The following is a 27,269-nucleotide window of genomic DNA, read 5'->3' on the forward strand; positions in this document are numbered from 1 at the left end:
TTAAGAGTTCAAAAATTCATCCATGCTTGATTGTTTCCTCTTCTTAGCTGACATACCACCGGTACTAGGCGGAGAGTCCATGACAAGAGATTTGGGTACAGGCCTTTTTGCAGGAGCCATACCCTGCAGTTCAACAGTCATTCATTATTAATTCCCCTTTTTGCAGGAGCCATACCAAACTTAACTTTAAAACAATTCCCCTGTATGAAAAAAATTACAAAAACAAAGGTAATGGCATTCAAATTCACTCCCAAAAAAAAAAAAAACTTATTAAAAAACGCCATTGTTTTTAATGTAGAATAAATATTAAATCCTAATAAACCAGTCATTATGAGACATTGCTCATAAAAACTAGAGTACCTTAGCAAGCTTCTTTTCTTTACGAGCCTGCCGTTCCCTTTCATCCACCTCCTGATTTTCTCGCTCAACTAATCGAATTAGAGTATCACAACGCCTTGCGAGCTCATTTGAAGTACGAGACTTGACAAACCAATCAAACCTAAAAGGGGTGACATGCGAAAAGCAGCCTTCAACTCATCCCAATTTCCATAGCCAAGTTTGTGGACCATGCACAACTTCAAGAGGAGTCAAATCAGAACACCTAACATTAAAACCAATTTTCTACAACAAATACCTTAAAATAAGACTAAACAAAAAGAACACTAGGAACTCATTCAAGCCAATCTGTTTCTGCTTAGTGAAATTTGAGTCTAAATGGAAAGCAAATCTTCCTCTACAGATTTTTAAAAAGAGTAAGTAAAAACATAATTACTATTGATTAATAGTAAAAAATAAATTGAGCAAAGCCCCATCCCAGTCTTTTTGCAGACCAAATTAATATCACTGGTTTTACCGAGAAACTAATAAAAAGTAAACCTAAAATACAATAAACATAAGTTTATAGGAGATCGTTACCATAAAACAATCACAAGAAACTAATAAAAACTAAACCTAAAATATTATAAACATAAGTTTATAGGAGATGGTTACCATAAAACGATCACATTCTTCATTATATAACTTTCCTTTATTCTGACCATATTGGATCTTAAGTTCCAGCCAAGGATTTTTATAGCGATCCAACTTCTTCCCAATTGCTTTCATTATCTCATCCTCGCGAGATATGCGAGCCTCTCCCCTTTCTATGTTTTTGACTATCCTATCATAATCTGCAGAGAAAAAGTTGTACTCAATTTCAGCAAACTTCTTGAAAATAGGTAAGGCATGTTTTTCTGTATAAATAGGTTTTCAAGATTAGCTCGACAGTTTATAGCATTCCACCTAAATTACAAGAAAATAATGAATCCATAGCATTCAACTACTCAAAGAAATTCACATCTCAACTCCAGATCCCAAACTAACAAGCCAGGAAATTGCAGAACAAAAAACCATAAAAGAGAGATCTACTCTCTTGCAGTGATAAAAAGCCACTTGAAAGATACTAAAGAACCGAGTATTAATTCAAATCAAAACATTACCATTTAACTCCTTGTATCGTTCTTTGAAAACATTCGCATATCTCTCAACTTCCTCCTCAGTTTTGCCTTCCATTTCAGCAGCAATGTTTTAATATCAATCCGCCCATATTTTTCACTGGCACGCACAAAAGTATTGAAATCTCTACGAGTCCAATTGGAAAAACCCTATAAAAGTATACAAATGTCAGTTTCACATGCTTTGAATAGCAGCTCTTCTTTCTCATATGAAGGCAATAAAATGCTTCCATATACAGTCACCTCTTCCAATAGCTGCTCTTTCTCTTCTTGTTCATCAACTGTAAGCGGTTCTCCAACATCTGTGATTGCAGTAGTAATATAAAAGCCTTAACAAGGTTTACAACATGGAACAAAAGTCAGTCCAGAGAATGAAACTAACAAAATGACTACAAAGCATACCTTCCGTGTCATCTCCTTCCCCAAGAGTATCTTTTGCTTGATTTCTTTGGTGTGTTTGCTATAAATACCAAGGCAAGGAATAACAGCAGGAAGCAGTTTTCAGTAGCATTAACAATAAGAATAACCATTGTAAGGCATAAATGAATATACTACCATAATGATGAAACAATACAAACAACCTCTATTTACAGTTTAACAAAAATGCATGCCGATAGAGGAAACAATATTGCAAAAATAAACATCTAATCCAAACAATAAACGATTAAAACCATAGCAAAATGTTATACATTATAGCTATCAACCAGCTCCCCAAATTAAACATGCCCATGTATTTCAAAACAGAACCAACCATTAGATAGCGAACTTCCTTCTCATATAGCTCCGTTAAACGTTGAACATTGAAAAATTGAAAATCATGCCTGGAAAACAAATTTAAAGGTTCAAACAAAAATGTCAACGATCATGTTATCATATACAATAAGTATAAGGAAAATCAGCATCCGTACAATTGAGGCATGCGAGGAATGCGAGGCTCTCTTGGTTTTGCTGGCCCGCCCTGTCGCATTGCTTGTTTGAAATAATCTGACTCAGAGTAGCTGCAAACCAATCAGAAAAGCATTAATAACTTCATAAAAATCCAGTTATCAGCGACCACTCTCGAAAAGTCAAACTTTTCGTCCTTTTTATTCCATATAAAAATCAGTATGCACAAATTAGTACCAGCGTTTGAGTGGCATACTTCTCAAAAGCAAAGCATAATTAAAAAAAAAAAAAAAAAATCTCTCACACCTTTTCATTGTCAAAATCATAAAGCTCAGCATCTGCAACAAAAATATTCAGTTAAATTATTAAACTGATATACAAAGAGAATTTCTTCATAAAACAAATGGCTCACTTTAATGCATTTACTTAACCATCATAGAAAACCTTTCCTACAAGGTTTCTCATAATTTAAGTATTTTTTTCTTTGGAAAATGCATTCCGAAGAAACCCAAGGTACTTCCCCTCGTTCCAAGGACAGTACGAAAAGTAAAGTGGGCCACATAGAGTATGCTGAGCCAGTAAGGACATCAACTGAGGCCTAAATAGGCAGAGGCAACCAGCCCGGGACTTCACCCCAAGACCTCATGCTTGCTATTCACAGCTCTAAACCACTTCAGCTAAAAGAGAAGTCTCATACTGTCGTCCATCTTGAACTTGATTGCATCTTCTGTGAACTTCTTCATCTTTGCATCCAGCTCTGCTGTAGCCTCCTCGCCTTTCGCAATAAGTCGATCAATATCTTCATCAGTTATGGTGCTATCTTTGGAGCTAAATACCATTTCTGCACCAAACCTCACCATCTGCAACAACTCATCCTTGTTTACAGCTGTAACAAGTAGAAAAACAATCTTTGTTAGTCCGCGCTGTCAGAACGTAGAACTAAGACATTAAAATATCTTATCAATAGGTAACATAATAAAATCGTGACACTATTTAGCACTACATCAGCAAGTATAGTCAAATGTACTCGCATTGATCTATTTTAAAAAATAAAATGTCATCCATATTTTTAAGTAGTTCCCTGCATCGAGCAGGGTGCATAAATGGAAGAAAGAAGAAATTATGATTATAACTAACCAAGAGGGCATCCCATTCAAAATTAATGGTAGGGTTTATTGAAATTAGCCACAATTTCATTATCATCTCATCCATTATTTTACATTCATTTAATGCAATTGATTTATATAAATTTTGCTCGTTAAAGAAGAATTTTTTTATTCAAAATTTAAATTCATTGAAGAAATTCTAGACTTGAGGACATGGACTAGTTTCATGAAAAAATAGTTGATATATATGAAAAAAATGAGGCTCTAAGGATAAAGATATAATCAAGTTGTAAAGGAGTCAACTATTGAATATAGAAAAATATTGATGTTCAATAAATAAACTTTATTTGATGAAGACCTTAAGAAGAATGGAAAATCCTTGGGTACTGCTCCTAAGATTTTCACAAGTTGTGTGCAATGTTTACTTGCTCTAAAGAGACTCAAAGTGAGTAAGAAACGCTCCAAAATTGTATGAAGTAGTATCAACAGCTTAGGGAACTTTTTTGGGGCATTTCCCATGGTAAGATGACTCCTCAATTCCAGTCAAATTCCAATAACACTAAACCAATTCCACAAATTAAAAGATTCAATAGCAAAGTATTCTACCCTCACCACTTGTGAACATTTATGCAATTGTCATTGTGAACACCTCCACCTCCCAATCATCAATAGGAGACACTATCCCTTAACCTATCCACATACAATTTAGGATTAAGTGAATAAGAAACCATGTGCAATCGCAGGTTAAAATTGCCCTACCTCTAAATGACAAGTAGAATCCATTGTGTATAACTCTTATCAATTGCGTAAAACGTTGCTTACCCATTTTATTCATCAACATGCATTTGCAATTTCACCATGTGCAATGGCAAGTTCAATTGTCCTACCACTAAATGAAAAGTACAATCCATGTGTAGAACTCTTGTTCAATTTCATAAAACCTTGTTTACCATTTTGTTCATCAACGTGCAATGGCAATTTCAGTGATGAAATCTTGCAATTGCATAATTATGTTAACAGCTCCATGCAATTACATGCTTATACATCTTTGCAATTGAACTTATGGTAACCTTCTTTACGGGAAGGCCTTACCTCTCAATAATGGGTGGAATCCATCATCTAAAACTCTTGTTTAATCACACAAAACTTTGTTTATCCCTCTTGTTCATCAACGTCCAATTTCAATGTACATAATGAAACATTGCAATTGCAACATCATGTTAACAGCTCCATTCAATTACATATTTATAATTACATATTTATACACTTTTGGGACATATGGTAGCCTTATTTTTAAGAGAAAGCTCGTTTTTCCTAGAGCTAGTTTACTTCTATATACACTAAAATCAAATTATAAAGTTACCTTACTGTGTGTAAGCATTCTTTAAATTTCTAAAATCTACATGTGCAACATATGAAATTCATCCTCTTTCTGCAAAGTTGATATTTTACATAACTCCCTCTTTAAAGACACTCAAAATGTTCCAAGAACCACCACTTCCTATTTCTAACATTTGACTCAAATCTAATTATTCTTTAAAGTTGAAAGAGAATCAAAAGGGGGCATTCTTATGACAAGGAACATCCCTCAAGACATTCCCATTAGACAAGGGGTGGTTCAAGGATATCACCAAACCAATCCATTGTGATTCAAAGGTGATAGGGTATAACACTAACCCATTCAAAATCCCTGAGGCATTAGGGATCCAACAAATAAATCTTAAGCCACCAATTCCTAACGACAAATCCCCATGTAACACACATATATTATGTTCCTTATTCTAGTTAAATATATGAAGTATTGCACCACACATAAGGCAATCTAACATTAAAAGAGGAAAAGTTAATGTTCAAGATATTCAACTAGTTGACAAGCCTATATACTTGAAGACACATTTTGTGCATTCCATTTCAATATATGCAATGTTCAAAATGCAATAAATTTTTTTGGCATTTATGACCAACCAATAGTTAAATTTAAATCGGATTTATCAAAACAAGAACCACACCCAAACCAAAAATGAAAAACCAAGAACCAATTAACTGCAACAGAAGGAAAAAAAAAAAAAAAAAAAACCAACCATAAACTATATAAGTTATTTGAACTTTCACAATTTATGTAAATCAATGTAAATCTAAACCAATAGAAACCAAATCTACTAAGTTCGATTGTGTACAAAACATGTAAGGGTGAATGTAGCATACTAGAATCAGGTGCAAAACTTATCTAAAACAAAATAAATGAACATTAAGGCTCTAAACAATCTCAACAAATCATCAAAATAATCCACAAGAGACCCACAATGGCAAAGACAAAGGTGCTGTAGATAATAATGTGTTACTAAATCCACCAGGTCTTGAGTTGGATGCGTAAATCCACATCTCAAATACAGATATGAATATAGATCCACATAGGCTCTAACCTGTAAACAGATCCTTCAAACCCAAAAAAATCCCATGCTATTAAAACAAATCCTGTAACACCTAGCTCTCACATGCCAAATCCCAAACAAATAACATTTTGGTTTATTTTTACTTTTTAAAGGATATTTGCTCCTGGATAGTTGTATAAGTTATTAATTACCTATAGGTTGTATAGCACACAATAATGTTAAAATGTCTAACATAAGAAATTTTCAATTTTCAATTTTTGATAATGCTAACATGAATGCTTTGAGACAATACATAGATAATAATATATAGTGTACGAGGGATGGTCGTGTCATTAATAATTTAATTAGATCAAATCCCATCCAACTATAGGTGAAAAGTCCTCTTAGAACAATATGATACATGCACTATAGCAAGTTCAAACAATGTATAATGTTCATTTACCAAAATAACTAGATGGGAATTTCTAGATTTTAAAGGCAAATCTTAAGGAAGATGACGAGTTCATCGTGATGAGGAATTGAAATATTCAAATGATGAGCATGTAGACCCATTTTTGGACATATAGTTCGACCTATTCTACATCATCATATCACTAGAATGATCATTGATGAGACACTCAATTTTATACTTACAATTATCATTTTTGTATAAACAATGATGCATCATGATTTCAATCTTCAAATTTATGAACTATATAATAATTTCAGTTCTAATATTGTGATTCACGATGGTTTTGATTTTTAACTTTGAATATGTTTTAAAAAAAATTATATATATATATATATATATATATATATATATATATATATATATTGTATTTTTTGTACATGTCATTTCCCCACTATATCCAAATCTAGACTTTTCGAAAACATGGTGGATCCATATCTATTTCCATTACCTCTAGAAGCTAGAATCTCTAAGGGCTAATCCAACCAAGTGCTACATAGCTCTTATATCCCAATCATCACAAAGCAATCATACATAAGAGTTTATAATGCTAGAATCCTAAAATCCCCAAGATGTATAAGAACAAAGTTCCATTATTTTGCTTCATATAGTGTTGAAATCTATGTTACCATATCCACATGGGCCAAGTGAATGAAACACAAATCCACAAATGTGAACCAAATTTAGATACAAATCCATCTGATCTATGTAGGATCTACCAAGGATATGATTCTAGAAGTCTGAGAAATGCATCCCACATGCTAGAAATCACCCAACTTGACTACATATCACTTGGGTTTTTTGAAGAAAATCCAACAACCACAAACCCATCATATGCAAATCACCCAATTCATTGCTTGATTTGAGTTTTTTGTATTTTGGCAACTTGATTTGGGTCAAATTTAATGTCGGTGTTTTTGCAACTTCTAAATCCAAACCCTATTCACCCATTATAATAACACAATGACATGACGAATATGTACAAGGTTGAGGGAAATGACAGTGTAAAGTACATGGGCAACATTATAATTATACATGTACACACACACATTATAATTATATTTTATGTCTTTTCAATTGGGTTTATCTCAATTAATTGGGAGGAATGATTAGTATCCCTACCCACCGAGGTTCAATTCCCAAAAGTGGCATGATGATATTTGATGTAATGACTTCGAGCCTTGTTTAAAATGACTTGTCTCAATAGGATCAGAATATGCATATTCCTTATATGAAATATAAAGGCATTTTCCACTTGAAAAAATTATACTTTATGTTTTATTTTGGAAAATTTTAAAATCAAAAGCTCATAATATATAAATTATCAATTGGGGTTATTTTGGTTAGTTGGGAAAAATGGCTATTATCTTCCCCACCGAAGTTCAAGTCCCAGTTGGTAACGTGATGAGCTATAATGCCTTAATAATTCTTGCTGCAATGGCTGTGTGCCAAATGAGTATTGATATATTGGCTCCAAGCCTTGCAAACTCCCAAATGAGTATACCTATGGACTAGCCTCGTACCAATAGCCTCATTCTAGCCCTTGAGTTGAGAGGGAGGTTGATTTCTTTCCTAAAAAAAAAATATAATATATTGATAATTAATAATTAATATATGATATTTCCCAAATCTGGGTGCCCACAAGGACCTATGCCACTTGCATCAACGAGGAATTATGGCACCCTCAACTTGGCATCTATTATTCTTCTCACAACACAAGTGGATTCAATGAGCATTAAATTTGGCAACCTAACTCCTCGAGGCTTACTCTTGCATACCCAAACGTTTGCTTCACTTGCCTCTTCCTAGCATATAACTCCTTGCCCCATGGATACTTTATGCTACATTCCTTTTGTCATCTTGCTCAGAGCCTGGTCCATCTGGCTTGCCAACCCCGCCTCTGCAACCTCTGGACCCTTTAAGCCTCATTCACCATCCATTGCTGTTATAAAATTATATATTACAGAGCAATGGAACACATAGAATATTGCAGAAATATAAACACAAAAAATGAATAAAACCAGACAGACACATATATACGTGGTTCACCCAGTTTGGGCTATGTCCACCCCGAACATCCAGTCCTTCCTTTCTATTATCCACCAAAATGAAGAGACACAACCTACAGTAGATCCGCTGTAATATCCTCTGTTTTCTCTCATAGTCTCACCTCTATGTTTCTCGCTCAGAGAATACACATATATTACACAGCCTCAAATACAATGCCCTCATACAAAGAGAGGGGTTGCCTTCTAGAGGAAAAAAACCCTAAACTAAACATAAGTTCTACCTTCAAATCATTTGCCTAATGAATGACCTAGATTGACTAGAAATTACTATACTTTTCCAAGGCAATTTTACATCTGTTTTTAGCTTCGGGGGCGCTGCCCCCAAAACTCTCACTAGCCTCCAGACCCCCCAGCCGGGGGGGATCGGCCCCCCTGAACCCCCGCGAGGGGGACAAGTCCCCCCTGCACCCCCTTGCGTGGAGGGGTGTACAAACTTACTCGGGTATACATCTGGCTGAAACAAAGATCTCTAAACAATCATGCTCCACACCCAACAATCTCCCACTTGGAGAATGATTGTAGCAACTCCATCGTTGCTTCCTTTGTTGGAAAATGACTCCTCTTTGGACCTGGTTGTTTCTCATCTTCATCGTCATCCTTGAAGACCAATTTAAACTGAGCATATTCTCAGTTTCTCCCTGGTTACAAATTTTGTTAGCATATCTGTAGGATTCTGGCTAGTGTGTATCTTTTCCAACTTCAACTCTCCATCTTCCAACACTGATCATATGAAATGGTACTTGAGTTGTATGTGTTTAGTCCTGGAATGAAATGATGAGTTCTTTGCAAGATGAATGGCACTTTAGCTATCACTGTATAACGTGCCCATGTCATGCTCCTTACCTAATTCACCCATAAACCTTTGTAACCAAATCATTTCTTTACTAGCCTCTGTAACAACAACATACTCTGCTTCTATTGTTGAAAGTGCAACAACACTTTGGATTTTTGAAACCCAACTGACAGTTGTTCCACCTACACTAAATACATATCTTGTAGTGCTCCTCCTGTTATCTCTGTCACCTGCCATGCCTGCATCAACATATCCCTGTAGAGAAATGTTTGAACCACCAAAGCATAATGCTTGATTTGTGGTACCTTTCAAATATCTGAGAATCCATTTCACTGCCATCCAATGTTCCTTTCCTGGATTGTTCATGTACCTGCTTACAAATCCCACTGCATGTGCAATATCAGTTCTTGTGCAGACCATTGCATACATTAAGCTTCCAACTGCTGATGCATATGGAACTTTAGACATATAATCCATGTCTTCTTGGGTCTTTGGTCACATTTCCTTACTAAGTTTGAAATGGCTAGCTAAAGGTGTACTAACTGGTTTTGCATTGTGCATATTACATCTTTTCAACACCTTTTGTATGTACTCATTCTGAGACAATGTTAATTTGCGATTTTTCCTGTCTCTAATTATTCTCATACCAAGGATTTGTTTTGCAGCTCCCAAATCCTTCATTGCAAATGAATTTACCAATTTTATTTTGAGCACATTTATTTCTTGCATATTAGACCCTGCAACAAGCATGTCATCTACATACAATAATAATATAATATAGCTTCCATCATTTTGCTTTTTCAAATAAACACAATGATCAGAGTGACATCTAGTATAACCTTGCTTAGACATAAACTTGTCAAATTTTAGATACCACTGCCTTGGAGCCTGTTTTAAGCCATACAAGCTCTTCTTCAACCTGCACACTAGTTTCTCCTTCCCTTTTACCTCATATCCTTGTGGTTGTTGAATATATATCTCTTCCTCCAAATCCCCATGGAGAAAGGCTATCTTTACATCTAACTGCTCAAGATGCAAATCTTCAACTACTACTAGACTTAAAATAGTTTTGATTGAAGTCATTTTAACAACAGGAGAAAATATTTCATCCAAATCAATACCTTTCTTTTGTGCAAACCCCTTCACCACAAGTCTAGCTTTGTACCTTTGTTTTCCTCCATCTTCTTCCTTCAGCCTGTAAACCCATTTATTCTTCAACGTAGCTTTTCCTGGAGGCAACCTGACTAAGTCCCAAGTCTGGTTATGCATTAAGGGGTCCATCTCTTCTTCCATGGCTACCTCCCACTTCTTCCTGCTTTCAACCTGCATTGCTTCTTCATAACATTCAGGTTCACCAGAATCAGTCAACAATAAATAATATAATGAAGGAGAGTATCGTTCAGGGGGTATACTTATCCTGGTAGATCTTCTAACACCACTTTTAGGTGTTTGGGGTGCCTGTTGCTGTTGTGGTGGTTGTTGATTATTATTATTTTTAGGCACCTTTACTTTTTCAGTGATCTCATCAAGAATTGTGTATTCCTTCTTTTCTTTTTCCTATTTCTTTTCCTACAACTGGTTCTTAGACAAGACCTTTTCATTGAATATTACATCTCTGCTCCTAATGATTTTGTGATTTTCATAATCATATAAGTAATAACCAAAATCATTAACACCATATCCAATAAAGGTACATTTCTTCGATTTTGCCTCAAGCTTTGTTCTATTTTCTTTATTAATATGGACAAAGACCTCACAACCCAAAGGCTTGAAAAAAGAGTAGTTTACCTTTTTACCCGTCCATGCTTCCTCTGGAACACCACCATCCAAGGAACTTGAAGGCCCTCTGTTTATTAGATAAATAGCAGTATCTACAGCATCTACCCAAAATTGTAAAGGCAATCCTGCATGCAATCTCATGCACCTTACATGCTCCATGATTGTTCTGTTCATCCTTTCTGACACACCATTTTCTTGTGGTGTTCTTGGAACTGTCTTCTCTCTGCGAATTCCATGCTCTGAACAATACCTATCAAACTCTTTGCTACAATATTCACCTCCATTATCTAATCTGAGACACTTCAATTTCTTTCCTGTCTCAATCTCAACCAAAGCTTTCCATTTCTTGAAAGTATCAAATACATCAAATTTATTCTTAATACAATAAATCCAAGTTTTTCTAGTTGCTTCATCAATAAAAGTAACATAATAACGAGAGCCACCAAGAGATGATACCTGAGCAGGTCCCCATACATCTGTATGCACAAGCTCTAATTTTTCGCTCTTCTTTTCTTTCCCAACTCTAAGAAATCTGACTCTCTTATGCTTTCCATAAATGCAATTCTCACAGAAGTACAAATAAACATTCTTCAAACCCAGAAACAAATTCCATGAGTGAAGAATCTTCATCCCCTTTTCACTCATGTGTCCCAGCCTATGATGTCATAATGCTGCATCTGCTCCTTTGGAAGTTAAAGCATTAATAGAGTTAGAAATACCATTGCATATATACAATGTACCAACCTTTTCACCTTTTGCTATTACCAGGGCTCCTTTGGTGACCTTCCAAGATTTATTTGTGAAAGTTGTCACACAACCTTCACTGCCTAACTGCCCTATTGAAATCAGATTTTTCTTTAGATCTAGAACATACCTTACCTCCTTTAGTAGCCATTGGTTTCCATTCTACTGTTTTACAAGAACCTTACCCATTCCAACAATTTTACAGGGTTTATCCTCACCCAAATGAACTTTTCCAAAATCTCCTTGAACATAGTCATGAAAGTATTTCTTATCAGGTGTGGCATGGAATGAGGCCCCTGAATATACCACCCAAGAATCAGTAATATTTTCAAAAGAAAGAATCAAAGCATCTTGTAACACCTCACCTGTCACATTTGCTTCATGATTGTTATCTTACTGTGCATCTCCTTATTTTCCTTTCCGAGATCTACGGTCTTTCTTTAGGTATCCTTTCTTTCCGCATCTCCAGCACACTATCCCTGATCTGGACTTGGATCTGCCTTTCATTGATTTACTGCAATATCCTGAGCTCTTTCCTCTTTCCATTTTTCTTCCCCTAGACTCTGCACTCAAAGAATTACCCGATGTCTCACCGGAGCTTTTCTGTCGCATTTCCTCGCTAAGGATAGAACCCACAACATCATCAAACTTTAAAGTACTAGATCCAGAAACATAGTTAGTAATGGCCATTACTAAACCATTCCAACTTTATAGCAATGAGCACAAGAATAACAGAGCTCTAACTTCATCATCAAAGTTTACCCCTACAGAACATAACTAACTTGTAATAGTATTAAAATAATTTAAATGGTCTGCAACAGATCCACCTTCTGACATATTCATATTAAATAACTGTATCATAAGAAATACCTTGTTTGAGGCCAAGGGTTTTTCATATAGTTTCTCCAACACCTTAATCAAACCCTTTGTTGTTGTTTCCTTCGAAATGTTGAAGGCGACTGACACTGCGAGGCACAACCGTACTGTTCCGAGTGCCTTTCTATCAAGAAGATTCCATTCTTCATTTGTCATACCCATTGGCATCTTTGTTTTTCCACCCAATGGTAGGTACAGATCTTTCTGATATAGATAATATTCCATCTGCATCTTCCACAGTGAGAAATTTTGGCCTTTTAAATTTCTCAACCCTAAACTTACCATCTTCCACCATTGCTCCAACTCGAACGAAGAACCCTTCTTTCCTACCCGTTTATCAGCCAAATAGACCTTCGGCTTTGATACTAGTTGTTAGAAAATTATATATTGCAGAGAAATGGAACACATAGAATATTGAAGAAATATAAACACAGAAAACACATAAAACCAGAGAGACACAGATATATGTGGTTCACCCAGTTTGGGCTACATCCACCCCGAATAGCTAGTCCTTCTTTTCCATTATCCAACAAAACGAAGAGACACGACCTACAGTAGATCCGCTATAATATACTCTGTTTTCTCTCACAATCTCACCTCTTTGTTTCTCGCTCAGAGAATACACATCTATTACACAACCTTAAATACAATGCCCTCATACAAAGAGAGGGGTTGCCTTCTAGGGCAAAAAAACCCTAAACTAAACATAATTTCTACTGTCAGATCATCTGCCTAATGAATGACCCAGATTGACTAGAAATTACTATACTTTTACAAGGCAATTTTACATATGTTTTTAGCTTCGGGGGCGCTGCCCTCGAAACCCCCGCTAGCCCCCAGACCCCCCAGCCGGGGGGGATCGGCCCCCCCAAATCCCCGTGGGGGGGACAAGGCCCCACCGGGAGGGGTGTACAAACTTCTTGGGGTATACATTCGGCTGAAACAAAGACCTCTGAATAATCATGCTCCACACCCAACAACTGCTTCTTGCTACTCTACCATGAGCCAAGAGAGAGGCAGGGGGCGTCGTGCTAGCAAAGGAAGGGGAAGAGGACACCCCTCGACCACCTTTGACAATAGTGCAACAACAACACTATCCAACAATGGCATCTCTCCTTCGACTCTGAGGAGGAAGAAACTTGTCACAGTAGTCCTACACTTTGGGCACTCCACAATCTTGTAGCTCACCAACTCAAAGAGCATGAGAAGGAGAAGTCATGGGCCACATGTTGGATAGCATAACTCTCAGCTTACCAAATTCATGCTTCCTCCTCTCTCAAAAGGCCTACTTGTGATTTGGATATTGATTTCCCACCCAATATTATGTCCCATAGCATAAAGTACATGTACACACACACACACACACACATTATAATTATATTTTATGTCTTTTCAATTGGGTTTATCTCAATTAATTGGGAGGAATGATTAGTATCCCTACCCACCGAGGTTCAATTCCCAAAAGTGGCATGATGATATTTGATGTAATGACTTCGAGCCTTGTTTAAAATGACTTGTCTCAATAGGACCAGAATATGCATATTCCTTATATGAAATATAAAGGCATTTTCAACTTGAAAAAATTATACTTTATGTTTTATTTTGGAAAATTTTAAAATCAAAAGCTCATAATATATAAATTATCAATTGGGGTTATCTTGGTTAGTTGGGAAAAATGGCTATTATCTTCCCCATCGAAGTTCAAGTCCCAGTTGGTAACGTGATGAGCTATAATGCCTTAATAATTCTTGTTGCAATGGTTGTGTGCCAAATGAATATTGGTATATTGGCTCCAAGCCTTGCAAACTCCCAAATGAGTATACCTATGGACTAGCCTCGTACCAACAACCTCATTCTAGCCCTTGATTTGAGAGGGAGGTTGATTTCTTTCCTAAAAAAATATATATAATATATTGATAATTAATAATTAATATATGATATTTCCCAAATCTGGGTGCCCACAAGGACCTATGCCACTTGCATCAATGAGGAATTATGGCACCCTCAACTTGGCATCTATTATTCTTCTCACACCACAAGTGGATTCAATGAGCATTAAATTTGGCAACCTAACTCCTCGAGGCTTACTCTTGCATACCCAAACTTTTGCTTCACTTGCCTCTTCCTAGCATGTAACTCCTTGCCCCATGGATACTTTACGTTACATTCCTTTTGTCATCTTACTCAGAGCCTGGTCCATCTGGCTCGCCAACCCCGCCTCTGCAACCTCTGGACCCTTTAAGCCTCATTCACCATCCATTGCTGTTATAAAATTATATATTACAGAGCAATGGAACACATAAAATATTGCAGAAATATAAACACAAAACATGAATAAAACCAGACAGACACAGATATACGTGGTTCACCCAGTTTGGGCTACGTCCACCCCGAACAGCCAGTCCTTCCTTTCTATTATCCAGCAAAATGAAGAGACACAACCTACAGCAGATCCGCTGTAATATCCTCTGTTTTCTCTCACAGTCTCACCTCTATGTTTCTCGCTCAAAGAATACACATATATTACACAGCGTCAAATACAATGCCCTCATACAAAGAGAGGGGTTGCCTTCTAGGGAAAAAAAACCCTAAACTAAACATAAGTTCTACCTTCAAATCATTTGCCTAATGAATGACCTAGATTGACTAGAAATTACTATACTTTTCCAAGGCAAATTTACATCTGTTTTTAGCTTCGGGGGCGCTTCCCCCAAAACTCTCGCTAGCCCCCAGATCCCCCAGCCGGGGGGGATCAGCCCCCCTGAATCCCCGCGAGGGGGACAAGTACCCCCTGCACCCCCTTGCGTGGAGGGATGTACAAACTTCCTCGGGTATACATCTGGCTGAAACAAAGACCTCTAAACAATCATGCTCCACACCCAACAATCTCCCACTTGGAGAATGATTGTAGCAACTCCATCGTTGCTTCCTTTGTTGGAAAATGACTCCTCTTTGGACCTGGTTGTTTCTCATCTTCATCATCATCCTTGAAGACCAATTTAAACTGAGCATATTCTCAGTTTCTCCCTGGTTACAACTTTTGTTAGCATATCTGTAGGATTCTGGATAGTGTGTATCTTTTCCAACTTCAACTCTCCATCTTCCAACACTGATCATATGAAATGGTACTTGAGCTGTATGTGTTTAGTCCTGGAATGAAATGCTGAGTTCTTTGCAAGATGAATGGCACTTTAGCTATCACTGTATAATGTGCCCATGTCATGCTCCTTACCCAATTCACCCATAAACCTTTCTAACCAAATCATTTCTTTACTAGCCTCTGTAACAACAACATACTCTGCTTCTATTGTTGAAAGTGCAACAACACTTTGGATTTTTGAAACCCAATTGACAGTTATTCCACCTACACTAAATACATATCTTGTAGTGCTCCTCTTGTTATCTCTGTCACCTGCCATGCCTGCATCAACATATCCCTATAGAGAAATGTTTGAACCACCAAAGCATAATGCTTGATTTGTGGTACCTTTCAAATATCTGAGAATCCATTTCACTGCCATCCAATGTTCCTTTCCTGGATTGTTCATGTACCTACTTACAAATCCCACTGCATGTGCAATATCAGTTCTTGTGCAGAACATTGCATACATTAAGCTTCCAACTGCTGATGCATATGGAACTTTAGACATATAATCCATGTCTTCTTGGGTCTTTGGTCACATTTCCTTACTAATTTTGAAATGGCTAGCTAAAGGTGTACTAACTGGTTTTGCATTGTGCATATTAAATCTTTTCAACACCTTTTGTATGTACTCATTTTGAGACAATGTTAATTTGCGATTTTTCCTATCTCTAATTATTCTCATACCAAGGATTTGTTTTGCAGCTCCCAAATCCTTCATTGCAAATGAATTTACCAATTTTATTTTGAGCACATTTATTTCCTGCATGTTAGACCCTGCAACAAGAATGTCATCTACATACAATAACAATATAATATAGCTTCCATCATTTTGCTTTTTCAAATAAACACAATGATCAGAGTGACATCTAGTATAACCTTGCTTAGACATAAACTTGTCAAATTTTAGATACCACTGCCTTGGAGCCTGTTTTAAGCCATACAAGCTCTTCTTCAACCTGCACACTAGTTTCTCCTTCCCTTTTACCTCATATCCTTGTGGTTGTTGCATATATATCTCTTCCTCCAAATCCCCATGGAGAAAGGCTGTCTTTACATCTAACTGCTTAAGATGCAAATCTTCAACTACTACTAGACTTAAAATAGTTCTGATTGAAGTCATTTTAACAACAGGAGAAAGTATTTCATCAAAATCAATACCTTTCTTCTGTGCAAACCCCTTCACCACAAGTCTAGCTTTGTACCTTTGTTTTCCTCCATCTTCTTCCTTCAACCTGTAAACCCATTTATTCTTCAACGTAGCTTTTCCTCCAGGCAACCTGACTAAGTCCCAAGTCTGGTTATGCATTAAGGGGTCCATCTCTTCTTCCATGGCTACCTCCCACTTCTTCCCGCTTTCAACCTGCATTGCTTCTTCATAACATTCAGGTTCACCAGAACCAGTCAACAATAAATAATATAATGAAGGAGAGTATCGTTCAGGGGGTATACTTATCCTGGTAGATCTTCTAACACCACTTTTAGGTGTTTGGGGTGCCGTTGCTGTTGTGGTGGTTGTTGATTATTATTATTTTCAGGCACCTTTACTTTTTCAGTGATCTCATCAAGAACTGTGTATTCCTTGTTTTCTTTTTCCTATTTCTTTTCCTACAACTGGTTCTTAGACAAGACCTTTTCATTGAATATTACATCTCTGCTCCTAATGATTTTGTGATTTTCATAATCATATAAGCAATAACCAAAATCATTAACACCATATCCAATAAAGGTACATTTCTTCGATTTTGCCTCAAGCTTTGTTCTATTTTCTTTATTAATATGGACAAAGACCTCACAACCCAAAGGCTTTAAAAAAGAGTAGTTTACCTTTTTACCTGTCCATGCTTCCTCTGCAACACCACCATCCAAGAAACTTGAAAGCCCTCTGTTTATTAGATAAATAGCAGTATCTACAACATCTACTCAAAATTGTAAAGGAAATCCTGCATGCAATCTCATGCACCTTACACGCTCCATGATTGTTCTGTTCATCCTTTCTAACACACCATTTTCTTGTGGTGTTCTTGGAACTGTCTTCTCTCTGCGAATTCCATGCTCTAAACAATACCTATCAAACTCTTTGCTACAATATTCACCTCCATTATCTAATCTGAGACACTTCAATTTCTTTCCTGTCTCAATCTCAACCAAAGCTTTCCATTTCTTGAAAGTATCAAATACATCAAATTTATTCTTAATACAATAAATCTAAGTTTTTCTAGTTGCATCATCAATAAAAGTAACATAATAACGAGAGCCACCAAGAGATGATACCTGAGCAGGTCCCCATACATCTGTATGCACAAGCTCTAATTTTTCTCTCTTCTTTTCTTTCCCAACTCTAAGAAATCTGACTCTCTTATGCTTTCCATAAATGCAATTCTCACAGAAGTCCAAATAAACATTCTTCAAACCTAGCAACAAATTCCATGAGTGAAGAATCTTCATCCCCTTTTCACTCATGTGTTCGAGCCTATGATGTCATAATGCTGCATCTGCTCCTTTGGAAGTTAAAGCATTAATAGACTTAGAAATACCATTGCATATATACAATGTACCAACCTTTTCACCTTTTGCTATTACCAGGGCTCCTTTGGTGACCTTCCAAGATTTATTTGTGAAAGTTGTCACACAACCTTCACTGCCTAACTGCCCTATTGAAATCAGATTTTTCTTTAGATCTAGAACATGCCTTACCTCCTTTAGTAGCCATTGGTTTCCATTCTGCTGTTTTACAAGAACCTTACCCATTACAACAATTTTAAAGGGTTTATCCTCACCCAAATGAACTTGTCAAAAATCTCCTTAAACATAGTCATGAAAGTATTTCTTATCAGGTGTGGCATGGAATGAGGCCCCTGAATATGCCACCCAAGAATGAGTAATATTTTCAAAAGAAAGAATCAAAGCATCTTGTAACACCTCACCTGTCACATTTGCTTCATGATTGTTTTCTTACTGTGCATCTCCTTATTTTCCTTTCCGAGATCTACAGTTTTTCTTTAGGTGTCCTTTCTTTCCGCGTTTCCAGCACACTATCCCTGATCTGGACTTGGATCTGCCTTTCATTGTTTTACTGCGATATCCTGAGCTCTTTCCTCTTTCCATTTTTCTTCCCCTAGACTCTGCACTCAAAGAATTACCCAATGTCTCACCGGAGCTTTTCTGTCGTATTTCCTCGCTAAGGATAGCACCAACAACATCATCAAACTTTAAAGTACTAGATCCAGAAACATAGTTAGTAATGGTCATTACTAAACCATTCCAACTTTCTAGCAATGAGCACAAGAATAACAGAGCTCTAACGTCATCATCAAAGTTTACCCCTACAGAACATAACTAACTTGTAATAGTATTAAAATCATTTAAATGGTCTGCAATAGATCCACCTTCTGACATCTTCATATTAAATAACTGTTTCATAAGAAATACCTTGTTTGAGGCCGAGGGTTTTTCATATAGTTTCTCCAACATCTTAATCAAACCCTTTGTTGTTGTTTCCTTCGAAATGTTGAAGGCGACCGACACTGCGAGGCACAACCGTACTGTTCCGAGTGCCTTTCTATCAAGAAGATTCCATTCTTCATTTGTCATACCCATTGACATCTTTGTTTTTCTGCCCAATGGTAGGTACAGATCTTTCTGATATAGATAATATTCCATCTGCATCTTCCACAGTGAGAAATTTTGGCCGTTAAATTTCTCGACCCTAAACTTACCATCTTCCACCATTGCTCCAACTCGAACGAAGAACCCTTCTTTCCTACGAGTTTATCAGCCAAATAGACCTTCGACTTTGATACCAGTTGTTAGAAAATTATATATTATAGAGAAATGGAACACATAGAATATTGCAGAAATATAAACACAGAAAACACATAAAACCAGAGAGACACAGATATATGTGGTTCACCCAGTTTGGGCTACATCCACCCCGAATAGCTAGTCCTTCTTTTCTATTATCCAGCAAAATGAAGAGACACAACCTACGGTAGATCCGCTGTAATATCCTTTGTTTTCTCTCACAATCTCACCTCTTTGTTTCTCGCTCAGAGAATACACATCTATTACACAACCTTAAATACAATGCCCTCATATGAAGAGAGGGGTTGCCTTCTAGTGCAAAAAAACCCTAAACTAAACATAAGTTCTACTGTCAGATCATCTGCCTAATGAACGACCCATATTGACTAGATATTACTATACTTTTACAAGGCAATTTTACATATGTTTTTAGCTGCGGGGGCGCTGCCCTCGAATCCCCCGCTGGCCCCCAGACCCCCCAGCCGGGGGGGATCAGCCCCCCCAAACACCCGTGGGGGGGACAAGGCCCCACCAGGATGGGTGTACAAACTTCTTGGGGTATACATTCGACTGAAACAAAGACCTCTGAACAATCATGCTCCACACCCAACAACTGCTTCTTGCTACTCTACCATGAGCCGAGAGAGAGGCAGGGGGCGCCGTGCTAGCAAAGGAAGGGGAAGAGGACACCCCTCGACCACCTTTGACAATAGTGCAACAACAACACTATCCAACAATGGCATCCCTCCTTCGACTCTGAGGAGGAAGAAACTTGTCACAGTAGGCCTACACTTTGGGCACTCCACAATCTAGTAGCTCGCCAACTCAAAGAGCATGAGAAGGTGAAAGGTCAAATCAGAACACCTAACATTAAAACCAATTTTCTACCACAAATACCTTAAAATAAAATATAAAGATAAGGCTAAACAAAAAGAACATTAGGAACTCATTCAAGCCAATCTGTTTTTGCTTAGCAAAATTTGAGTCTAAATGGAAAGCAAACCTTCCTTTACAGATTTTTAAAAAGTGGAAGTAAAAACATAATTACTATTGATTAATAGTAAAAAATAAATTGAGCAAGCCCCATCCCACTCTTTTTTGCAGACCAAATAAATATCACTGGTTTTACCAAGAAACTAATAAAAAGTAAACCTAAAATACTGTCAGACTAGGAAGTAACTCATGAAAAATAATTCGTTCATATTCATTCAGGTTGGTCTTTATTATATACATGAGGGAGAGACTGTTCACTTCATCTCCCAATGACTATTCATATTTCTTATTATTTATTTACACCAGTTACACTTATTCACCCAACCCAGATGATTAGGTGTCAACATTCACCCCCTTAATCTGAAGGGATGTTGGTGAGTCCAAACATCGTTCTAAATTGTTCAAGCTTTTCTCTTCCAAGCGCTTTGGTGAAGATGTCTGCAATTTTCTCATTAGTGGAACAATGGCAGAGATGGGTTGTTTTGGCCTCAACATGATGTCGAATCAGATGATATTTAGTATTGATGTGCTTCATTTGATCATGGAACTTTGGTTTCTTGGCCAACTTTATTGCCGAGGTATTGTCAATCATGAGTGGAGTCAATTGTACTTGTTTTACCTACAAATCTTCAAGAATTTTCTCGAGCCACACAATTTCTTTTGTTGCCTCAGTTGCTGCCACATATTCTGCTTTTGTTGTGGAATCTGCTGGAACTGATTGTTTGCGTGATCTCCAGGAGACAGCTCCTGATCCAAGACTTATAGCATAACCTGAAGTAGATACCCCAGTTTCTTTGTCTCCATCAAAGTCTGAATTAGAGTATCCAATCAAGCTGAAGTCATCCACATGTGTATACTTGATTCCAAAGTCTTGAGTTCCCTTCAAGTACCTTAGAACTCTTTTTGCAATAGACCAATGTCCCTCACAAGGCTTTTGCATAAACTTGGAGAGGATTCCAATAGCAAACGAAATGTCTGGTCTGGTAGTAGTTAGGTAGTTGAGACTTCCTACAAGCTGTCTATACTTTGTTGCATCCTCAAATTCTTTTCCTTCAATGGATGTGAGCTTTAAGTTTTGTTCCATTGGAGTAATAAGAGAATTTCATTCTATCATGCCAAATGTTATGCTCTTAACCTGCAAGATGATACCAGAATACCAAATATGCGAAGAAATATACCCAAAACATAGAACAATGAGCAATAACAACAAGTATTTTATTATTCAGAAAGCAATGTTCACTTGCCTCTTCGAGGGGGCAATCTCCAATAGATCTGAGCTCGATTACAAAAGAAGATACGATGCTCCTCGAAGGGAGTCTCTATCCTTTATATAGGATTCATACATGCAATACCATAGGGCAATACCATGGTTCTTATTAATACCATCTATCTAATACCATGACCCATTTGCAACTAACTGTGGTCCCGTCATTAAATGCGGGTTAACCACTTACAATTATTAATATGGGCTTTATTGACTCTTTACTTAACTATAACTATGAATCGATCTTATTAAATAAATAAGGGGGTTAGGGTGGGACCCTAACATGCCCTCCCCCATAAGAATAGCCTTGTCCTCAAGGCTGAAGCTGTGGAAACTACTGAAGAATAATGGCTGGTTCCCAGGTTGCATCTTCCGGAGAGGTGTCTTTCCACTTGACAAGGACATCCTTGATCATGCGACCACGCAGGTGCCGTTCTCGTGTGTCCAGGACCTGTTCAGGTTGGAACCAAATTGACCCTTCTTCATCTAGTTCAGGTAGACTGGTTTGAATTCTGCAGTTGTTCCCAATCACTTTCTTGAGGCATGAGACATGGAAAAATGGATGGATTTTTGTAGTGGGTGGCAAAGCTAGCTTGTAGGCAACTTCTCCGACACGCTGAAGTACTTGATACGGTTCGTAGAATTTTGGAGATAGTTTCTGACAACCCTTATCTTTGAGTGATGTTTGTTTATATGGTTGCAGCCTCAAAAATACCTGATCCCCTTCTTGAAATTGGCGTTCTGAGCGATGTTGATCTACCTATTGCTTCATGCAGTTTTGAGCTTGATGAAGATTCTCTCGAAGATGGGCCAGCATGGTTGTGCGAATCTATAGGAGTTGATCCACTGCTTGTACCTTCGAGCACCCCTTGAGATAAGAAATAGGGGAAGGAGGGAGTTGACCATAAACTAGTTCATATGGAGTCATTTTGGTGGCGGCATGATAGTTGGTGTTATACCACCATTCAGCTAGAGGTAACCACTGTACCTAGAGATGTTGCTTTTCTGAAGTGAAACACCTAATGTAGGATTCTAGACATTTGTTGACTGCTTCAGTTTGACCATCAGTTTGTGGATGATAGGAAGTACTGAGTTGTAATTGGGTACCTTGTAGTCGGAAGAGTTCCTGCCAAAAGTTACTGGTGAAGACCAGGTCACGATTAGACACAATGGAAGTGGGCATGCCATGCAATTTGAAGATCTAATCCATGAAAGATTGAGTGGCCAAAGTCGGTGTAAAAGGGTGGGGTAGGGCGCAAAAATGACCATACTTAGAAACTCTGTCCACAACCACCATGATGACTGACTTGTTTCCTGACTTTGGAAGACTCGTAATGAAATCCATAGAAACCTCCATCTATATTGATGCCAGGATGGGCAATGGCTGCAATGTGCCTAGTGATTTGACTGTTTCTCCTTTGTGGCACTGACAAACATCGCATTCAGCTACAAAAGTAAGAATGTCCTTTTTCATGCCTGTCCAAAAAAATGATCTTCGAGTGCGAGCATACGTCTTCTGAAAGCCTGAATGTCCTGCAATGGGAGATGAGTGCAACTCTGCCAAAATGCGGCTTTTGAGGGTGGATGTTGGTGATATTACGACTCTGTCCTTGTAGCGAAGAATCTCATCCTGCCACGAGTAGCCCTTTGTGGAATTTGAATCCGCCTGCAATTGAGTAATGAGTTAGGAGAGCCAAGGATGTGAAAAGCATTCTTTGCGAGCCTCTTCAATCCATTCTGGAATGGGAAGGGAAATTGCGAGCATGGTACTTTCCTCCTCAAATTGGCAGGATAATGCATCTGCTACAATATTTTCGCGCCCTTTCTTGTAAATTATCTCGTAATCATATCCCAACATTTTAGCGAGCCATTTATTTTGTTGTGGTGAGGATAGGCGTTGCTCCAAAAAATATTTAAGGCTTTGATGGTCTGTGCAGATTTGGAAATGTCACCCCAATAAGTATGGTCACCAGGTATCTACTGCATGTAAGATGGCCATCATCTCCTTCTCATAGGTAGATTGTCCCAGATTCTTCCCACTTACTTGTTGGCTGGTGAAATCCAAGGGTCGACCTTCCTGCATTAAGACCGCCCCAATACCCGTACCCGAAGCATCACATTCAATAACAAAAGATTTGGTGAAGTCGGGTAGTGCTAAGACTGGAGTGGAACACATGGTATTTTTGAGAGCTGTAAAGGCATGTTGTGATTCATCATTCCAGAGGAATGAATTTTTCTTGAGGAGTTGAGTGAGGGGCCTCGCAATGCGACAATAATTACGGACAAATTTGCTATAGTAGCCTATGAGACCCAAAAATCCTCTTAGGCTCTTCAAGGTCTTAGGTTGAGGCCAATCCTGCATTGCGTGGATCTTTTTATGGTCCACCCTGACACCTTCACGCCCCATAATGTGGCCCAAATACTCAACTTCTTCCATGCCAAAAGAACAATTGGACATATTGAGAAATAATTTATGCTTGCGGAGCAGTTGCAAGAGCAGATCTACATGCTGAAGATGTGCGGCCCAAGTGCTACTGTAGATGAGGATGTCATCAAAGAAAACAAGGACAAATTTTCTGAGATATGGTTTGAGAAGGTGGTTCATAAGGCTCTGAAAAGTGGATGGGGCATTACAAAGACCGGATGGCATGACCAAGAACTCATAATGGCCTTCATGAGTTCAGAAAGTAGTCTTTGGAATGTCGACTTCTTTCATGCAAATTTGGTGGTAACCTGAGCGAAGATCAAGCTTAGTGAAGAATTGAGCCCCATTTAGTTTATCCAGCAAATCATCGACAACCGGTATGGGAAATTTATCTTTGATTGTCAACTTATTAAGGGCCCTGAAGTCTGGACACGTACGCCATTCCCCATCTTTCTTGAGCACCATGACCACCAGTGATGAATAAGGACTAATGCTGGGACGAATGACGCCTTCTTCCAAAAGTTCCTTGATTATTTTTTCTATTTTATTCTTTTGGGTGAACAGATATCTATATGGGCACACATTTGGTGGTTGGGCCCCTGGGACCAAAGTGATGCTATGATCATGTTCCCCTCTCGAGGGTGGAAGTTCATGAGGCTTGTCAAAGATTGGCAGATGGTTATTTAAGATCTGTTGCATCTCAGGATGAATCTGAAGAGAATTGGGTTCGAAGGCCTGGATGGTATTAAATTGACATATAACTCCATGGTGCCCCTTTTTAAACAATTTTTCCATCCGATGTGAGCTGATGATAGAGGGAGCCCCCGCCTGGAGTCCGCAGAGGGTATGTGTGTGGTTTATCTGCTTAAAGCTCATATATAACTCCTGGAAATACATTGTGATTGGGCCAAGTGTGCGAAGCCATTCAACACCTAGGACAATGTCGCACCCTCCCATGTGTATGGCAAACATGTGGGTCTTTAACTGATAACCCCCATTTGAAGTTTGACATTTTCACAGTGGCCTTCACATTTCATTGTTCCCCCATTAGCAATTTGGACCTGGAAGTTAGAAACTGCTCGTACAAAACAATGCATTGCTTCCGAGACTCTTTGATGGCTAAATTTATGTGTACTTCCACTATCAATCAAGACTACTATTGGGTGATGCTTAATAAAACCTCTAATTTTGAGAGTTTGAGGCGAAGAAATCCCTGCCAAAGCATGCAGCGAGATAATTGGTTCTTCAGGTACATTGTCCTACTGATTATCCTCTTCTTCCTCCTCTGTTTCCTCAAGTGGTGGGGCTTCCTCCAATGAACTGTGATGAGTAGCATCTATTTGAAAGAATTTGGGCTCCTTGCATTTATGCCCGGGGAAGTATTTTTCATCACAGTAGTAAGATAATCCTTGCTTTCTTCTTTCCACCATTTCTGCAGGGGACACCTTTTGAACCTTGAGTGTTTGGGTAGTGCTCTGAGCCTATGGGGGGCGACCCTTGGCAGTGAAATGTGGGTGATTGGACTGGGCCGCTAACGAACTTTCTACTTCATGAGCTATCCTACAAGCCTGTATCCATGAGCTAGGGTGGTGCAGTCAGACGTGGGCTTGTATGGCTTCTTTAAGACCACTGACAAAACATTATGTGTAGAACTCATCTTGTAGACGTCCAGTGCGGAAAGCTAAGGCTTCAAAGGCTATAATATATTCATCCACTGTTACTGTCTGTCGGAGCTGAGTGAGACGACCCAAAAAATCAGATTCATGGTCAAAGCGATCCATAAGAGCTTTTCTGAATGTCTCCCAAGTCAAGGTCCTTCCATAGCAACATTGATGCCATTGCCCCCATTGCCATCTTTCATTCTCCAAGTACATGATACCCACACTAAGCTGAGTGGCATTATCCAAGATGTAATTCAGATTGAAATATTGCTCCATTTGTGCTATCCATGCGGCCGGGTGGGAGCCATCAAATTTATACATGTCCAGCTTGGGTGGTGGCAAATGGGGTTGTTGGTGGGTGCCAAAGAGGTGAAGAGACTGGCTAGACTCGCCCTCACTGTGTTCAGTGCCAATATATGCCTCCTCACGTGCCTCTGCCTTGCCCTTAGAGAGTGTTGCATTTAATTCCTTCAGTTGCCACACTACGTCTTTCAAGGCTGTTTCAAGGCTTTCCATCCTCTCATTCGCCATTGTTTGAGCTCTAGTTTGTACCATGCACCGAGGCGATGTGCTTGAATTTTGGGACCACCCGAATTTTTTTGCACTAACAATTGAATGGTACCACCTTGCTCAGCTCGTCGTCTTGATTCTTATGGGCTAAGTCACCAATAAGCGCCCCGGGGGGTCTCAGACCTTTTTTTTTTTTAACTCCGAATGGAGTTTAACTCCTTCCTTAGGAATACTACAGTAGCCGAATCCCAGAAATGTCAATGCTACCAAAAGTCCTGCGAAAATCTTGCCCAGGTATAGGAACCCACACAACTACTCAGATCTAGATGGTGGATCTGATGGATCTAAGAGATCTGAACGACGGAACTGATTGTTGCTGTGGATCTGATGGATCTGAGAGATATTAATGACTGATCTAATAGATCTGAACAGCGAAAGTGGTTGCTGTTGCGGCAACAAAAACCTCACTTGCAAGATCTGCTCTGGCAAAGATTATGTGTGATCCAGAGATAGATCAGGGAACTATGGTCTCCAGAAGTGTCAGGTGCTACAGATCGCAATATACATAAGGTTCTGACAGTAGTACTCGACCCAATTTTTCAGGGCACTAACCAAGGAGGATCAACTGTACCCTTAGTCGTACAACCCGACTACCCTATCGTATGGACGAGTAATCTCTCCGAGTGCTATTCTCGGTGGACTGTAGCAGCAAGATGGCTGACGGTTTATCTATGGCGAGGTTACCAAGGGAGCTAGGGGGTTTCCGATATACCCAAAGGGTACTTGGAAGACAGTCTGTGCGTGGTTCTGTCTAATGTGCTACTACTCGAAGGGGTACCCACAGGGGTTACAAGGGAGTCCAACAAGTGTGACCACCTCTTGTA

General features: G+C 38.4%; 1 pseudogene across 1 annotated transcript; it reads right to left on the reverse strand.

Annotated features, from left to right (window-relative positions):
* Positions 1-26,406, reverse strand: LOC149200865 (ISWI chromatin-remodeling complex ATPase CHR11-like; annotated as a pseudogene). The gene is made up of 12 exons (XR_016253668.1): positions 26,274-26,406; positions 3,076-3,264; positions 2,685-2,716; positions 2,522-2,574; positions 2,402-2,491; positions 2,245-2,314; positions 1,896-1,953; positions 1,737-1,795; positions 1,479-1,643; positions 991-1,169; positions 361-575; positions 1-123 (listed from the first exon to the last, which is right to left on the reverse strand). The product of XR_016253668.1 is annotated as an ISWI chromatin-remodeling complex ATPase CHR11-like (transcript).
* Positions 26,407-27,269: the final 863 nt, after the last annotated feature.

Source organism: Pinus tabuliformis, chromosome 2_1 (assembly GCF_031772625.1).
Source record: "Pinus tabuliformis cultivar Carrire ecotype Pingquan chromosome 2_1, CPIR1, whole genome shotgun sequence".
Classification (NCBI taxonomy): Eukaryota; Viridiplantae; Streptophyta; class Pinopsida; order Pinales; family Pinaceae; genus Pinus; species Pinus tabuliformis.